This window comes from Ornithorhynchus anatinus, chromosome 4 (assembly GCF_004115215.2).
Source record: "Ornithorhynchus anatinus isolate Pmale09 chromosome 4, mOrnAna1.pri.v4, whole genome shotgun sequence".
NCBI classification, from domain to species: domain Eukaryota; kingdom Metazoa; phylum Chordata; class Mammalia; order Monotremata; family Ornithorhynchidae; genus Ornithorhynchus; species Ornithorhynchus anatinus.
The window spans coordinates 6,754,794-6,768,828 of NC_041731.1; the positions used below are offsets into that span (position 1 = coordinate 6,754,794).

At 48.5% G+C, this 14,035-nt stretch overlaps 1 long non-coding RNA gene across 2 annotated transcripts in view; it reads right to left on the reverse strand.

Annotated features, from left to right (window-relative positions):
- Positions 1 to 3,648: 3,648 nt before the first annotated feature.
- Positions 3,649 to 14,035, reverse strand: part of LOC120638316 — a 36,350-nt gene continuing 25,963 nt past the window's right edge. The window contains exons 2-3 of one of the 2 annotated variants that reach the window (XR_005659910.1): positions 9,179 to 9,334; positions 3,649 to 4,413 (exon numbers count right to left, since the gene is read on the reverse strand). This is a non-coding gene — a long non-coding RNA (uncharacterized LOC120638316). Of the gene's footprint in view, positions 4,414 to 7,017; positions 7,237 to 9,178; positions 9,335 to 14,035 lie in introns of those variants that run through there. The other variant, XR_005659911.1, reaches the window with a different exon arrangement.

Here is a 14,035-nt window from a genome sequence, read left to right on the forward strand (position 1 = left end):
CAATTACTATGATTTTTATTTTAGACTGGATGGTGTAGTTTCCATCTGATGTTCTTATGTCCAGCTCCTAGCCTCCCAGCACTGTGATTCCTGCTGCTTAGTACCATAGCTCGGAGGTGGCACCCATGTCCATGGGCACAAAAGAGAGGATAGAGAGGCTGTGGAGGGAGCAGCCGGGGGAGGGCTCGGGGATCTTTTCATAATCAAAAATAAAGAAGACAACAGGCAGTGGACAAAAGTGATCATTCTCAGGTAGCCAGGGGGCTCACCCAAGTCTTTTCAACCACAGTTCTGGAAATGGAGAAATAACTGCCTTCTGGTGGATTGTCAGCGCTAAAGATCTGTGAATCATTGCAAAATGCCATTTTATATTTAGCCATTCATTTCCCATCCAGCTCAAGGTGACAAATCTCTCGTGAAACGGCTTGCGATGACTCCACATGGAGGATAAATCATGCCCCAAACGGCTCTGAAAGTGTGTGGAGCGGACAAGCGCTACGTCACTCAGAGGAAGAGTCCGTGGTCCATTAAGAACGTGCAATTATGGTGGGGGGGAGAGAGGGAGTTTCTATACAGTAGTTTTCAAGAAGAGAGGGGTGGGAGGGTGCGGTGGTTGGCCAAGAAGGAAAACCCACACATTATTTTCAACTCACCTCCCCCGGCAAGTCTTTTCGCCTTGGTTCTGCCCGTCGGATCCTGGGCATCTGTCTGTTAAGAGAAGTGTCGTTTGCGCATTCCAACATCACAGAGATGATTACGAAACTCAGAGGGGAGAAAACTGGCAGTTGATGCAACTCAGGTTGGCAGATCAGAAAAATATAACTTTATTTTTTTCCCCACACTATTTTATATTATACATCCATCAATCAATTGTATCTATCAAGAGCTTACAGTGCGCAGGGCACTGAACTAAGCATTTGGGAGGAGATGATACGACAGAGTCGGCAAATTAAATTCCCGTCCATGAGGGTCTTACAGTCTCCAGAGGGGAGACAGCCACTAAAATAGATTGTGAATAAAGGAAAGAGTAGAGCATAAGAATATTAACGTAAGTACTGTGGGATGAGGGTTCAAAGGACTGAAGGAGTACACAGCCAAGTTGCATAGGTGACCCAGAGGGGCGGGTGGACAGACTGTGAGATTGTGAGCCCATTGTTGGCAAGGAATGTCACTGTTTATTGTTGTATTGTACTTTCCCAAGTGCTCAGTACGGTGCTCCGCACACAGTAAGCACTTAATAAATACGACTGACAGTGAATGAATGAAATGAGGGCTTAGTCAGGGAAGGTCTCTTAGAGGAAACGTGGTTTCAGGAGGGTTTTGTGGAGAGAGTGGTGGACTGTCTAATATGAAGGGGGAGGGAGTTCCCGATCTGAGGGAAAATTACATGAATGATTTCATTTGATTATTAATTTGTATACTCATGTATTGATTGGGCTTCCGCAGCCAAGGTCTGTTTAGGTGTCATGGGGTCAGTAGAGAACAGATTCCTGGGAACGACTTACCAAGAAACAGAGTTCTAACCTGCAGGAACGATAAAGTCACAATCACGGCCTGACCCTGACTCAATCAGCCAGTCAATCAGCTAATCATATTTATCGATCACTTATTGTTCTACACTGTAAGCTTATTGTGGGCAGGGAATTTGTCTACTAAGGGCTGATCGATTGGGGGCAGGGCACCGTACTAAGATCTTGGAAGAGTACAGCTTTTTACAGTATTTGTTATGCATTTACTAGGTGCCAAGAACTGCACTAAGCTCTGGGGTAGATACAAGATAATTAAGTTGGACACCGCCCCTGTCCCCCATGGGGCTCACTGTCCAACGGTAACAGCCTGCAGTGTGTAGATATGATCCTTACCCTCATGGAATTTACCTGAGGGAGACAGACATCAAAATCAAATGGTCTGTAAATAAGTAATACTGGTAAAGGAAGCACCTGGCGATCAATGAGCCGACGCTATGGGTAACTACTGTGTGCAGAGCACTGTACCCAGAGTTTTGGAGAGTTCAATAAAAGAAATAGGCAAAGCCCCTGTCCTCAAGAAGCTTGTAATTTATTGCTCTCAGAACACCGCACGGAGTGCCCGGACGGGTGCAAAAGAAGTCCGAGAAGCACGAGAAACGTTTGGTCTAGTGGATAGAGGACGGGCCCGGGAGTCAAAAAGACCTGGGTTCTAATCCCGGCTTCACCCCTTGTCTGTTGTGTGATCTTGGGCAAGTCATTTCACTTCTCTGGGCCTCAGTTACCTCATCTGTAAAATGGGGATTAAGACTGGGAGCCCCATGTGGGACAGGAACCGTGTCCAACCTGATTAGCTTTTATCTATCCCGGCCGTTAGAACGGCTCCTAGCATATAGTAAGCACTTAACGAATGCTATTCTCTTAAAAAAAAGTAGACCCATTCCCTGCCCTGCAGGAGCCGACGGTCTAATCTCTCCAGGAGCCAGGTGTGCCAGTGAGTCTACGGGGTAGCACGGAGGTGGCGAATTGATGACAGGAGGAGAGCCAAACAGCTATTGAATAGGGAACAGGTACAGGTGAGGGGATAAGGGTGTCTGTGTATGGACTCAAAGACAACCTGGCTAATGGCCAACTCAAGGAATCGGATAGGGACACCAACAGCTCAGCTATGTACTTATGGGATCTGGCAGGGCAATGAGTCCAGCCGAGCAAGAAGCAACCAGGAATGGAGGGTGGGAAGACACATTTCAGGGGAATCAAGGCTTTGGGCCACTCAGGCGTTGCGAGTAACGGCTGCGGGGAGAGGCCCGGAGCCAATTTATCTGGGAATAATGCCGGAGGCGCCACGGAACACTGCACTGAGTGCTTGGGAGGGTGCAGTGGAAGTACAAGGGGCACGAGAAGCAGCGCAGCGTGGAGGTCCGACGTCACCAGGGAGAAAAGCCTGGCGAGAACGAGTAGTAGACACACCTGATCCAAGATGCCCCGGGTAAACCTGCCAGGAAAAGGTCTGTGCAAGGAATGGAGGCAGGAGTGAGGGGAGAAGGGATAGAGGGTTGCACGATTGTGGAAATTGGAGTCTTGGGTTTTTGTCTGGTTTATTTGTTTTGTTTTTTAATGGTATTTGCTAAGTGCTTACTATGAACCAGTCACTGTACTGAGCACTGAGGTAGATATAAGCTAATCAGGTTAGACTCAGTCCATAACCTACAGGGGGCTCACAGTCTTAATCCCCGTTTTACAGATGAGGTAACCGAGGCACAGAGAAGTTCAGTGACTCCCCCAAGGTCACACGGCAGACAAGTGGCAGAGCCGGGATTAGAATTCAGGTCCTTCTGACTCCCAGGCCCAGTGCTCTTCCCTCTAGACCATGCTGCTTCTCTGTTCATCCTTTCTCTGAGTATCTTTCCCCTCAGATGATGAGTTCCTCAAACACAGGGATGGGACTAAATCATTCCTTGTGTATACGGCCAGGAGTCTACTACAACTGTCTGCTCAGGGGAGGCGCTCGATAAATAATACGGGAGCGATTCGGTGTTGTGGACAGAACGTTCCAAAGTCCTTGAGCAACTTGGAACTTGAATCCCTTTGGAGATGCGCGAGATAATAAGAAACCCTAGAGGGTCCTTAGCAACGTAATTCATAACGTGCTTGAAGCGTTCGTGGAATAATGTACAAGCCATTGACTTTAAATGCTGTATTTTTATTTCGGCTCTCTGGCTCGTGCATGGGGCGACGGCAGAAGAGAAGCAGAACTAAACTCGGTCGGGGCAGCGGGAGGAAGTAAATCGATATCGCAGTAAAATATTATGAGTTATGCCGTTATGAGCCATTTAACGGTTCTTTTTATGTTAAAAGTTATCTAGATTTAAAAGTTGTCCAAGAACTTTAAGAACACCTTGAATACCAAAGCGTGCAAACACACCCGCACTCATGTCTACACCCATTTCCACCCCTACAATCAATCAATGGTATTTACTGAGCACCTACTGTGTTCCAAGCACTGTACTAGGTGCTTGGGAGAGAACAGTAGGGCAGAGTTGACTAACACACGTCCTGCCCACGAGGAACTCCGCGTACACACACGCCCACTCGTACTCACAAGCACACTCATAGATGAACACTCTGAAATGCATAAACCTGTTTGTTCACTCACAGAGGCACACACATATTCCCACACACATGCACGTACACAGACACGCACAAATGTGCATGCACAGAGGCGACATGCACGCATACATACGCTCTCAGGGGGTTCTTCCATCCAGTGGCAGAAACACAATCTGCTTCCGGGGTGAGGCCCAGTAGCTCCATTCTCACCCTCCAGTCAAATTCTTCCGAAAGCACAGCCCGGCTGACTATGTACTGGACACTTTAAGGGAGTTCCTTTGGTGCCAGGGTCTTCAGGACAGTCACTTTGTCCAAACCAGCGATTCTCCTTTTTGCCCTGAGGGAGAGAGAGAGAATTGTATCTTGTGGATAGCGATTAATCGGTTATATTTATTGAGCGTTTACTATGTGCAGAGCACTTTACTAGGTGTTTGGGAGAATACAACAGCATTAGCAGATACATTCCCTGTCCATCATGAGCTTAGAGTATAGAGGACATGTTCCCTTTGTATTTTGTCCTGGAATCCATTCGGTTCATCTCATTCTCCTGGGTAAAGTCAGTTTCAGTCTTTATTCAACGCTTTCTATGGGCTAAGCACTGTGCTAGGTGCTAGGTTAGATCCAGGAAAATCAGATCGGACACACTCCCCATCCCACACGGGGCTCACCGTCTAAGAGGGAGGGAGAGCAGGGATCCTATCCCTAATTTATAATAATAATAATGATGTTGGTATTTGTTAAGCGCTTACTATGTGCAGAGCACTGTTCTAAGCGCTGGGGTAGACACAGGGGAATCAGGTTGTCCCACGTGGGGCTCACAGTCTTAATCCCCATTTTACAGATGAGGGAACCGAGGCACAGAGAAGGTAAGTGACTTGCCCACAGTCACACAGCTGACAGGTGGCAGAGCAGGGATTTATAGATGAGGAAACTGAGACCAGAGAGATTAAGTGACTTGTCCAAGGTCACGCAAGCAGGCCGACTGGGTCTGGTGCTCTGGTGTCTAGGAGCCTCAAACCATCCCTCAAATCGCCACGGGCCTTCAGCCTTTGCTCCTGCCTCTTCGGATGCTTCATACCGGCCAAATTCCCTAGTGTATCGCTTAGAAATTCATCAAGGGATTATTCCTTACTCCAAAATAAATCCCTTCCCAGTAAGGCGGGCCAGCTAATCATTTCCCCGGAAGCTTGTCTGTTCCCTGAAAGCTCCAGGAGAAGTGGGAGAGCTCCCGGTGTCCCAAGCTGTCCACACCATCAGATGGGGTTCCTGCAGGCAATCAACTAAGGAATGCTGGCTGAAGGGAGGGGTGTGGAGGGGCAGGGTAGCCCCTCCCAGCTATGAAAGGGGGGTCTCTCCACCTGCGGATTTCCTGCAGAGACAATTCCCAGCCCCCTGGAGACGGTAGAAGTAGCGTGGCCTGGTGGATAGAGCGTGAGCCTGGGAGTTAAAGGAGTTAAAGCTAATCACGGCTCTAACCACCCGTCTGCTACTCGACCTTGCGCAAATCACTTCATTTCTCTAGGCCTCAGTCACCTCATCTGAAAAATGGAGATTACGACTGTAAGCCCCATGTGGGACGGGGACTGTGTCCAACCTGATTACCTTGCATCTACCCCAGTGCTTAGAACAGTGCCTGGCACACAGTGGGAGCGTAACTATACCATAAAAAAAAAAGAGAGGGACTAAAGAGAGACTGACCACCCAGGGGCTCTACATCCTTCATTTATTTATATTAATATCTACCTTCCCCTCTGGATTGCAAACTCATCGTGGGCCGGGAAAATGTCTAGCCGCTCTGTTCTACTGTCTTCTCTCAAGTGCTCAGTTCAGTGCTCGGCACGCAGTAAGCACTCAGTAAATGTCATTGATCGATCGATTGACTGGCCATCTGCACATCCACTGAACTTGAGAGAGCTTTCCTCATATGGAGCCAGAGGCCATTTGTTCAAAATGCTCTGGCAGCTGGCTTCCCACTTCACCTGTGGTGAACTCAGTCAGAGACAGAAATGGCTAAAGCCACCCTGTTGTCCTCGCCCCCATCCACCGCCCTCCCCTACATCCAGGAGGGGGTTGCCCTGCCTCTCGCCAATGCTCTGCTCTGCCTGCCAACTGTATGGGGCACAGTTCTGATCTGTGGTGAGGGCAGAAGGGAGACCAAACAGTTGTCAGTGGACTGCTTAATGATGGGAACCTTCCTCTAGGCTCTTCCTCTAGGACCTGGGAGCCATCAGCTTGGAATTCTCCCCTCCAGCCTGGACTCAGCCTGAGAAGTGAGGAGAGAGACTTGCCTTGGGAGGCACTAAGCAGGGAGCTCATTTCCCACGACTGCTCTGACAAGAAGAGAAGAATCGAGCTGACCCATAATTAGCACAGTGTTGCCCACGGAGGCATCGGGCCACAGAATTTCTGCTTCCCGATGTCATATCTGGCTGTCGAATCATTGTGTAAACCTTATGAAAACCTTCAATCTCAACATCCGCATGATCCTTAATCAGTGGACCAGGCAGGACTTTAGAATCCTGTTTCTCTTTTTTGTTTTTTCAAAGTCCACCCCTACTCAATTCGACGAGCAATCCCATTTCCAGGCACTGTTTGCTTTGATAGGGAAGGAAAATTAGCTTTCAGAACAAGCGGTGTGGAAATGGCAGAGAAGAGAATGTCCCAGGTTCTAATTTCTTTAGGGACAGGTGCTAGAAAATGCAATTTTCAGGGCCTGGGTATCGAGAGTGCGGAACCAGCAGGAATGTCAGAGAAATTCAATTAGGGATGGATCCCGGGAGCCTGGAATAAGGACTTTGGAAAAGATAAAATCCAATGGCGCAGCTCTGTAGGAAGAGTCAGTGAAGGAGTTAGGATCGCTGACTTGTTCAATTTCCTTTCTCTTCCCCTCTCTCCAAGTCCCCTGGCCCCGAATCACCCGGAGCCTCTCCATTCTCTTTACCTGACTCTGGCCCTCTGCCTAGCCGGAGGACGGAGAAACACCGAGGAGCCGCAATCCGAGATTTGCCAGATCGTGGGCCACTTGAACTAAGGCCTCCAAGGATGTGATTCTGAGTATGTTATTTTTTTCCCAGCTGGTTTCTCGTGAGACGGGAGAAAGGAGGCGAGGAAGGAGGAAGAGAATGTTACTGTTTCAGGGGATGGCCCCATCTGTTCTTCATGACCTAGGGGAAAGAGCACGGGTTTGGGAGTCAGAGGATGTGGGTTCCAACCACATCTCTCCCTCATGTCTGCTGTGTGACTTTGCTTGTTATCGGTAAAATGGGAATTAAGGCTGTGAGCCCCATGTGGGACAGAGACTGCATCCAACCTGCTTACCTTGTACCTACCCCAGTGCTTAGAACAGTGCTCTGCACATAGTAAGTGCTTAACAAATAGCATTATTATCATTATTATTCGCACTCCTTGAGGAGCTGGGCCCAGTCTCTGGTTTTGGTGGTTTTCTCCCAAAAGCTTGCAGTGCAGTGCTCTGCACTCAGTAAGCACTTAATAAATACCAGTTGTTGATTGATAAGTGCTTAATAAATACTATTGCTACTAACAGGGCTTGGCACATAATAAGCGCTTAACAAATGCCATCATCATTATTATTATTACAACTGTCTCCAGGGAGGCTTTATATGGTCTCTTCTGGCTACGATCCCCTCAAGCCAGCTGACAAGACCGCACCCGAATCCAGGCTGACAAGGCCGGGGCCAGAACTGGGGGCAGAGCCGAGGGCAGAGAGGGGCGGATGAATTCCAGGACCACGTAGTTTGGGAGGGCAGATGGACGTGTGAAAAGTAGTAACTGACAAAGTTGTTCAAGAAGTTGCATGTGAGAATTCTCCAACCTTCCATGTCTCACAACTTCTGTTCACTCGGCCCGGCCCAGAATCCGACGCCCGTTCGCCTCACAGGAGGCCCAAGGGTCCCTTCGCTTGGTCAACTGACCTCCCGGCCCCAACTTGGGCCTTTCTGAGGAGACTTTTGGCTTCTTCCCTTTTCTGACAGATCCAGGAAACAGGTGAGAAGACTCCCCTCGCTGTTTAAGGACAGGGGTTCTGATCTCAGCCAACAAGACCCACGGGCAGGCACGGTGGATAGAAGAAGAAACGGCCGCATTCTCCTGGAACGGAATATCCAATTCCCCCCGTCTTCCGGTGGAAGATAAAATTGCAGTATCCACATCCTGAAACACAATACGATGGCCAAAATACCAAAGGGGTTCCAAAAATGTTCATGGCTGATAGAGCTTTCTGGCAGGTAGGGTCCACTCCACCTTCTAGTACAAATATTTCAGGCTTTTGGATGCCTGACACCAGTGCGGGGGAATTGCACAATAAGATATTATTCGTCCACACTACATCTTGCAGAATTATAATTAAAGACCACAAGGCAAGTTTGGATTCCAGCCTAAATGATGCCAAAGCATTTTAGTAATCTTGCTATTCCAGTCACCAGCATGTGGTGAGCCCTCATGAGATACCGTGGATGCTTCACCCATTTTTTTTTCAGAACATCCCCTCTCTGGTAGTTTGCTCCCTTCAGGGAGAATACCATTTTGCCAAGGAACCCTCTTCCCCTCTCAGCTCAGCCGGTCGGTGACTCCTTGTCCCGAAAGCCAGCCCCGGCCTGCAGTAGGGCTTAGGTTCACTACGCCCCAACAGATGGCCAAGAACTCGGAAAACCCAGAGAAGCAGCATGGCCTAGTGGATAGATCATGGGCCTGGGACCTCAGAAGGACCTGGATTCCAATCCTGCCTCTGCCATTTGTCTACTCTGTGACCTCGGGCAAGGTACTTCTCCGGTCTCATTCTAGAGTCTCACTCTCATTCTAGAGTCCTGGAAACATCATCTGAAAAACGGGTATTAAGACTGTGAGCCGCACGTGGGACATGGGCGGTGTCCAACTTAATTTTCTCGTATCTACCCTAGCACTTAGGGTAGTGCCTGGCACATGGTAAATGCTTAACAGGTTGTTGTAGTCTTATGCTGCCGAGCCGTGTCCGACCCACAGCGACACCAAGGATCCATCTCTTCCCGAACAGCCCACCTCCATGTGCAATCGTTCTGGTAGTGTAACCATAAAGTTTTCTTGGTAAAAATACAGAAGCGGTTTACCATTGTCCAGAACAGGTGAGTTTTGACTTATAGCAGATTGCCTTCCACTCTCTGGCCACTGCCCAAGTTAGGAATGGAATGGCTATGCCTCCGCTTGATTCTTCCTCTTGTAGATGAGACAGGTGCTGAAAACTCTCCAGGTGCGACCTTGAGGGGCTGAACAGATACCATCAAATAAAACAAAACAAAACAGAATGACCTAGTGAAAGAGAATGAGACTGGGAATCAGAGAATGTGGGTTCTAATCCCGGCTCCGGCACTTGTCTGAGCAAGGTACTTCGCTTCTCTGTGCCTCAGTTATCCCATTTGTAGAATGAGGTTTAAGACTGTGAGCCCCAGCTGATTCAGGGGCTGTGTCCAATCTGGCATCTTCTATCTACCCTAGTGCTTGGTAGAGTGCCTGGCGCATATTAAAAGCTTAACAAATGCCATAAAAAAAAGCACTCGAGATGGTACCATGCAATGAGATTACTAGATCATCCCTATATTGCAAGATCCTTGAAGGGCAGGGAACGTGACTACAAACTCTATTGTACTGTCCTCTTCCAAGTGCTTAGTCCAGTGCTTGGCACACATTAAAAGCTTGATAAATACCATGGATTGAATGATGGATTGATAGATTGGACCCAGTCCCTATCCCACGTGGGACTCACAGTCTAGTGGGAAAACACAACAGATGTTGAATCTCCATTTTACAGAGGAGGATAGTAGGCCCAGAGAAGCGAAGTGTCTTGTCCACGATCACACAACAGGCAAGTGAGGTAGCCGGGACCGGAATCCTTTTTTCCCCCGACTCCCAATCCTGTGCTTTTCCCACTTGGTCATGCTGCTTCTTGACCTGCTGTGGCAGAGCTGGTCTGGAGAACAGGAATGATGGTGTCTCCCCCCCTCGGTCTATTTTGGTCCGAGGAGGCCTGGGAGGCTTCTGTCTCAAACGCACCCCCACAGACAGCCCTCCAGAAGCAAGGAGAAGGTCCTGGAGTGCTGCTCGTGGCACTAGGATCCTGGGTGGAACCAGCCAAAGGTCACCTTCTCTTCACCTGCCCAACCGAGAGGGTGGAGCCACCTAACACCCTTGACCTGCCCTCTGGTCACCTGCTGGGCACTGCTCAACCATGAGCCGGTCTATTCTGCCTGGAGGCCCCTAGGAATTTTGATCCACACGACTTCCTGTGGCAACAAACTCCACCTCAGCTTCCCACGTTAGCAGGTCTCTGGACCGAAAGCCGCTCGTCATTTTTCTTGGGATGGTGGTCTCCATGGCAATGTCACCAACGTCTTCGACCCTCATGTGGACTCACCTAAGCCCCCCACCCCTCATCTCTCTCTCCTTATAGACTGTCAGCCTAATCACATCCTGCGCAGCACCCTTGCCTCCAAATGCTCTGGGACTAGTGCATCAATATCCAGATTTATAACCGTCCTGTCTTTTTTTCCTCTATGAGCCAATTTCACTCTTCAGTAATAACAAGAGTGATGCTCTGATCCACTTTAAGCTTCTCTTTACACTCCCGTCTTTCCCCACTGTGGAGTCAATTAAGTTTTCAGTCATTCCTCCCAATCTGCCGAGAGTAAACGGAGCTGGTGATTTTGATCTGCGGCGGTGGAGCCGAGAAGGACGGGCTTAGGGTGGACCTTGTCCATCCCGTGACTGGGGCCACCTTCGGTGGGTGAAGGGGTATCCCGCTTGGGGTCGTGGCTACTGGGGGTCCGGGGCAGTTTAGAGCAGACGAGCCTTACCGGGGGTGGTGGGGGGTGCGGGAAAACCGGTGCGAAAGTCCGTTGAGGATTCTGAGTCATAGAGCAGGACATAACTGGCTGAGGTCAAGCCCAAACCCCGGCTTTCGTTGAACATTGAACTGTCTCCTTCCCCAGCTCCTTTCCTGCAGCCTTTCTTAATCAGTTTTTTTTTAAGGTATCTGTTAAGCGCTTACTATGTGTCAAACCCTGAACTAAGAGCTGGGATAGATAGAAGCTAATGCGTTGTACAAGTGACTTGCCCAAGGTCACACCACAGACAAGTGGCTGAACTGCGATTAGAACCTTCTTCTTCTGATTCCAGGGCCCTTGCTCAACTCTATTGTGCTATACTCTCCCAAACACCTTGTTCCGTGTTCTGCATGCAGTAAGTATCCCATAAATACCATTGATTGATTATTAATAATAATAATAATAATGGTATTTGTTAAGCACTTACTTTGTGCCAAGCACTGTTCTAAGCGATAAGGCAGATTCCTGATTATTAGGTTGCCATTGTTTTTACGAGATGTTCTTCCCCTTGACGCTGTTTAGTGCCATTGTTCTTGTCTGTCCGTCTCCCCCGATTAGACTGTAAGCCCGTCAAACGGCAGGGACTGTCTCTATCTGTTGCCGACTTGTTCATCCCAAGCGCTTAGTACAGTGCTCTGCACATAGTAAGCGCTCAATAAATACTATTGAATGAATGAATGAATGAAAGGTTGGACGCAGCCCTTGTTCCACATGGGGCTCACGGTCTTCATCTCCATTTTACAGATGAGGTAAATGAGTCCCAGAGAGGCGAAGTGACTCGCACAGGGTCGCAGAACGGACAAGAGGCAGGGCCGGGATTAGAACCCAGGTCCTCTGACTCCCTGGCCCGTGCTCTGTCCATTAGGCCACGCTACCAATAGGATCAGCAGGAGAGAGGAGAAGTGTTCTCTGGCCTGCTTTCTTCCAGGCTCTTTCTCGCTTCCCATCCAACTGGAGAGTCCCGATGTAGCTTGGGTGGGTGCCCAATGTTCAGTCCTTAAGGAGCTCCAGACCACCACTCCAAACCCTCCTTTCAGACATTCAACTTAACATCTCCAAGGCTCCCGGCAGCAGAAATCTCCTTTGTATTTGTTACCCAGTCAGGTAAGGCAGAACCCGGCTCTGTTTACTCTGTAAATATTAGGCTCTCCACACTGTGAAAATCTTCTCCAAGAGTATTTTGCCTGAATTGATTTTTTTTTTTCTTTCCCGGAAAATTAAAGAACGCGCATTTGGCTGAGAACACATGTACGAAGATTTGCTGTGTGGATTAAAATAAGATTGAGCTGTTGTCAAGCTCCCCATAAGGGCATCTGGATATGGAAATCATACATTTTCTATTTCTGCGCTGACTTAGCATTAGAGTCTCCGATAAAGATAATCATGGCGGTGGTGGGATTGGAGCTTCATCCAGATCACGCTAATTGGAAACGAGAAACAGCAAATGGTAGGAATCAGCATGGTTTAGGATTTATTGGTGAATAGGAGAAAGGGTTTTTATAAATTTCATACTGCACAAAAATTGGCAAATATAATTTATGCTGGAAAAAAAAGAGCGTGAAAGCAACCTTTGGTGACTCAGCTGGGAATTTGGGGACACATTTTTGAGTGCTTCAAACGCCCCGGTGGGAAGGGGCCTTCTGTCTTTTCCCCAGTGCCACAGGATTGACCTGCCACACTCTTGGTCTGTAAGAGGATGGATCAGGCGAGTGATGGAATCCACTGATGGCTAAAAATGATCCCCAAATCTAGGTAATATTTGTAATGATAATAATTGAGAAGCAGTATTGTCTAGTGGAAAGAGCACGGGCCTGGGAGTCAGAAGGACCTGTGTTCTAATCCCAACTCTATGTGTCTACTGTGTGGCCTTGGGCAAGTCTCTTAACTTTTCAAGTGCTCAGGGAAGCAGCGCGGCTCAGTGGAAAGAGCACGGGCTTTGAAGTCAGAGGTCATGAGTTCGAATCCCAGCTCTGCCACTTGTCAGCTGGGTGACTGTGGGCAAGTCACTTAACTTCTCTGTGCCTCAGTTACCTCATCTGGAAAATGGGGATTAAGACTGTGAGCCCCACGTGGGACATCCTGATTCCCCTGTGTCTACCCCAGCTCTTAGAACGGTGCTCGGCACATAGTAAGCGCTTAACAAATACCCACATTATCATTAACTTCTCTGTGCCTCGGTTACCCCATTTATAAAATGAAAATTAAATTCTACTCCCTCCTATTTAGAATGCGAAGTAGACTGTAAGCTCATTGCGGGCAGGGAATGTGTCTGCTTTTTGTTTTATTGTACTCTCCAAAGCACTTAGTACGGTGCTCTGCACACAGTAAGCGCTCAATAAATACGATTGAATGAATGAATGTGGGACAGGGACTGTGTCCAACCTGATGATCTTGTATCTAACCCGGTACTTGTAAAAGCGCCTGGCACATAGTAAGCACTTAGCAAGTACTATAATTACTATTATTACTTCTTAAGCACTTACTATGGGGGAGACGCGAGCTAAACAGGTCCGACACGGTCCCTGTCCCACACGGGGCTCACATCCGAAGTAGAAAGGAATAGAAAGGAGTAGAAAGACGTAATTCGTTTTCCTCCGAACCTCCCGCCCTGAAGCAGCTATTAATTAGCCAGGCAGCGGATGGTGCAGCAAACCTTGTCCACGGTCCATTAGCTTCACAGCTTTTCTAAACACAGCTTTCAGCTACCCCGTGCGAGCTGGAATCCCATCCTATTTCTTCAAACGAGTAAATTAAAAACGCATTAAGAAGCGGGCGGTTTCCCTAAGCCGAACGAGGAGGTGGAATACCGCGGTGTTCTGGAGGCGGAACTGGGAGAGACCAGGGTCGGGGGAAGGCCTCTCCGGACTGGGCCGGGTCTGGACGCCCCCCGCCGGGAATGCGGTTGGGTTGGAATTAATCGATCGATTGGTCAATTGAATTTAAAAATAAGAATAATATTGATAATATTAAGAATATTGATAATACTATTGATTGTTAAGAGCTTTCTGTGTGCCAGGCGCCATACTGAGCGCTAGGGTGGATACCAGCAAATTGAGTTCGATACAGTCCCTATCCCATGTGGGGCTC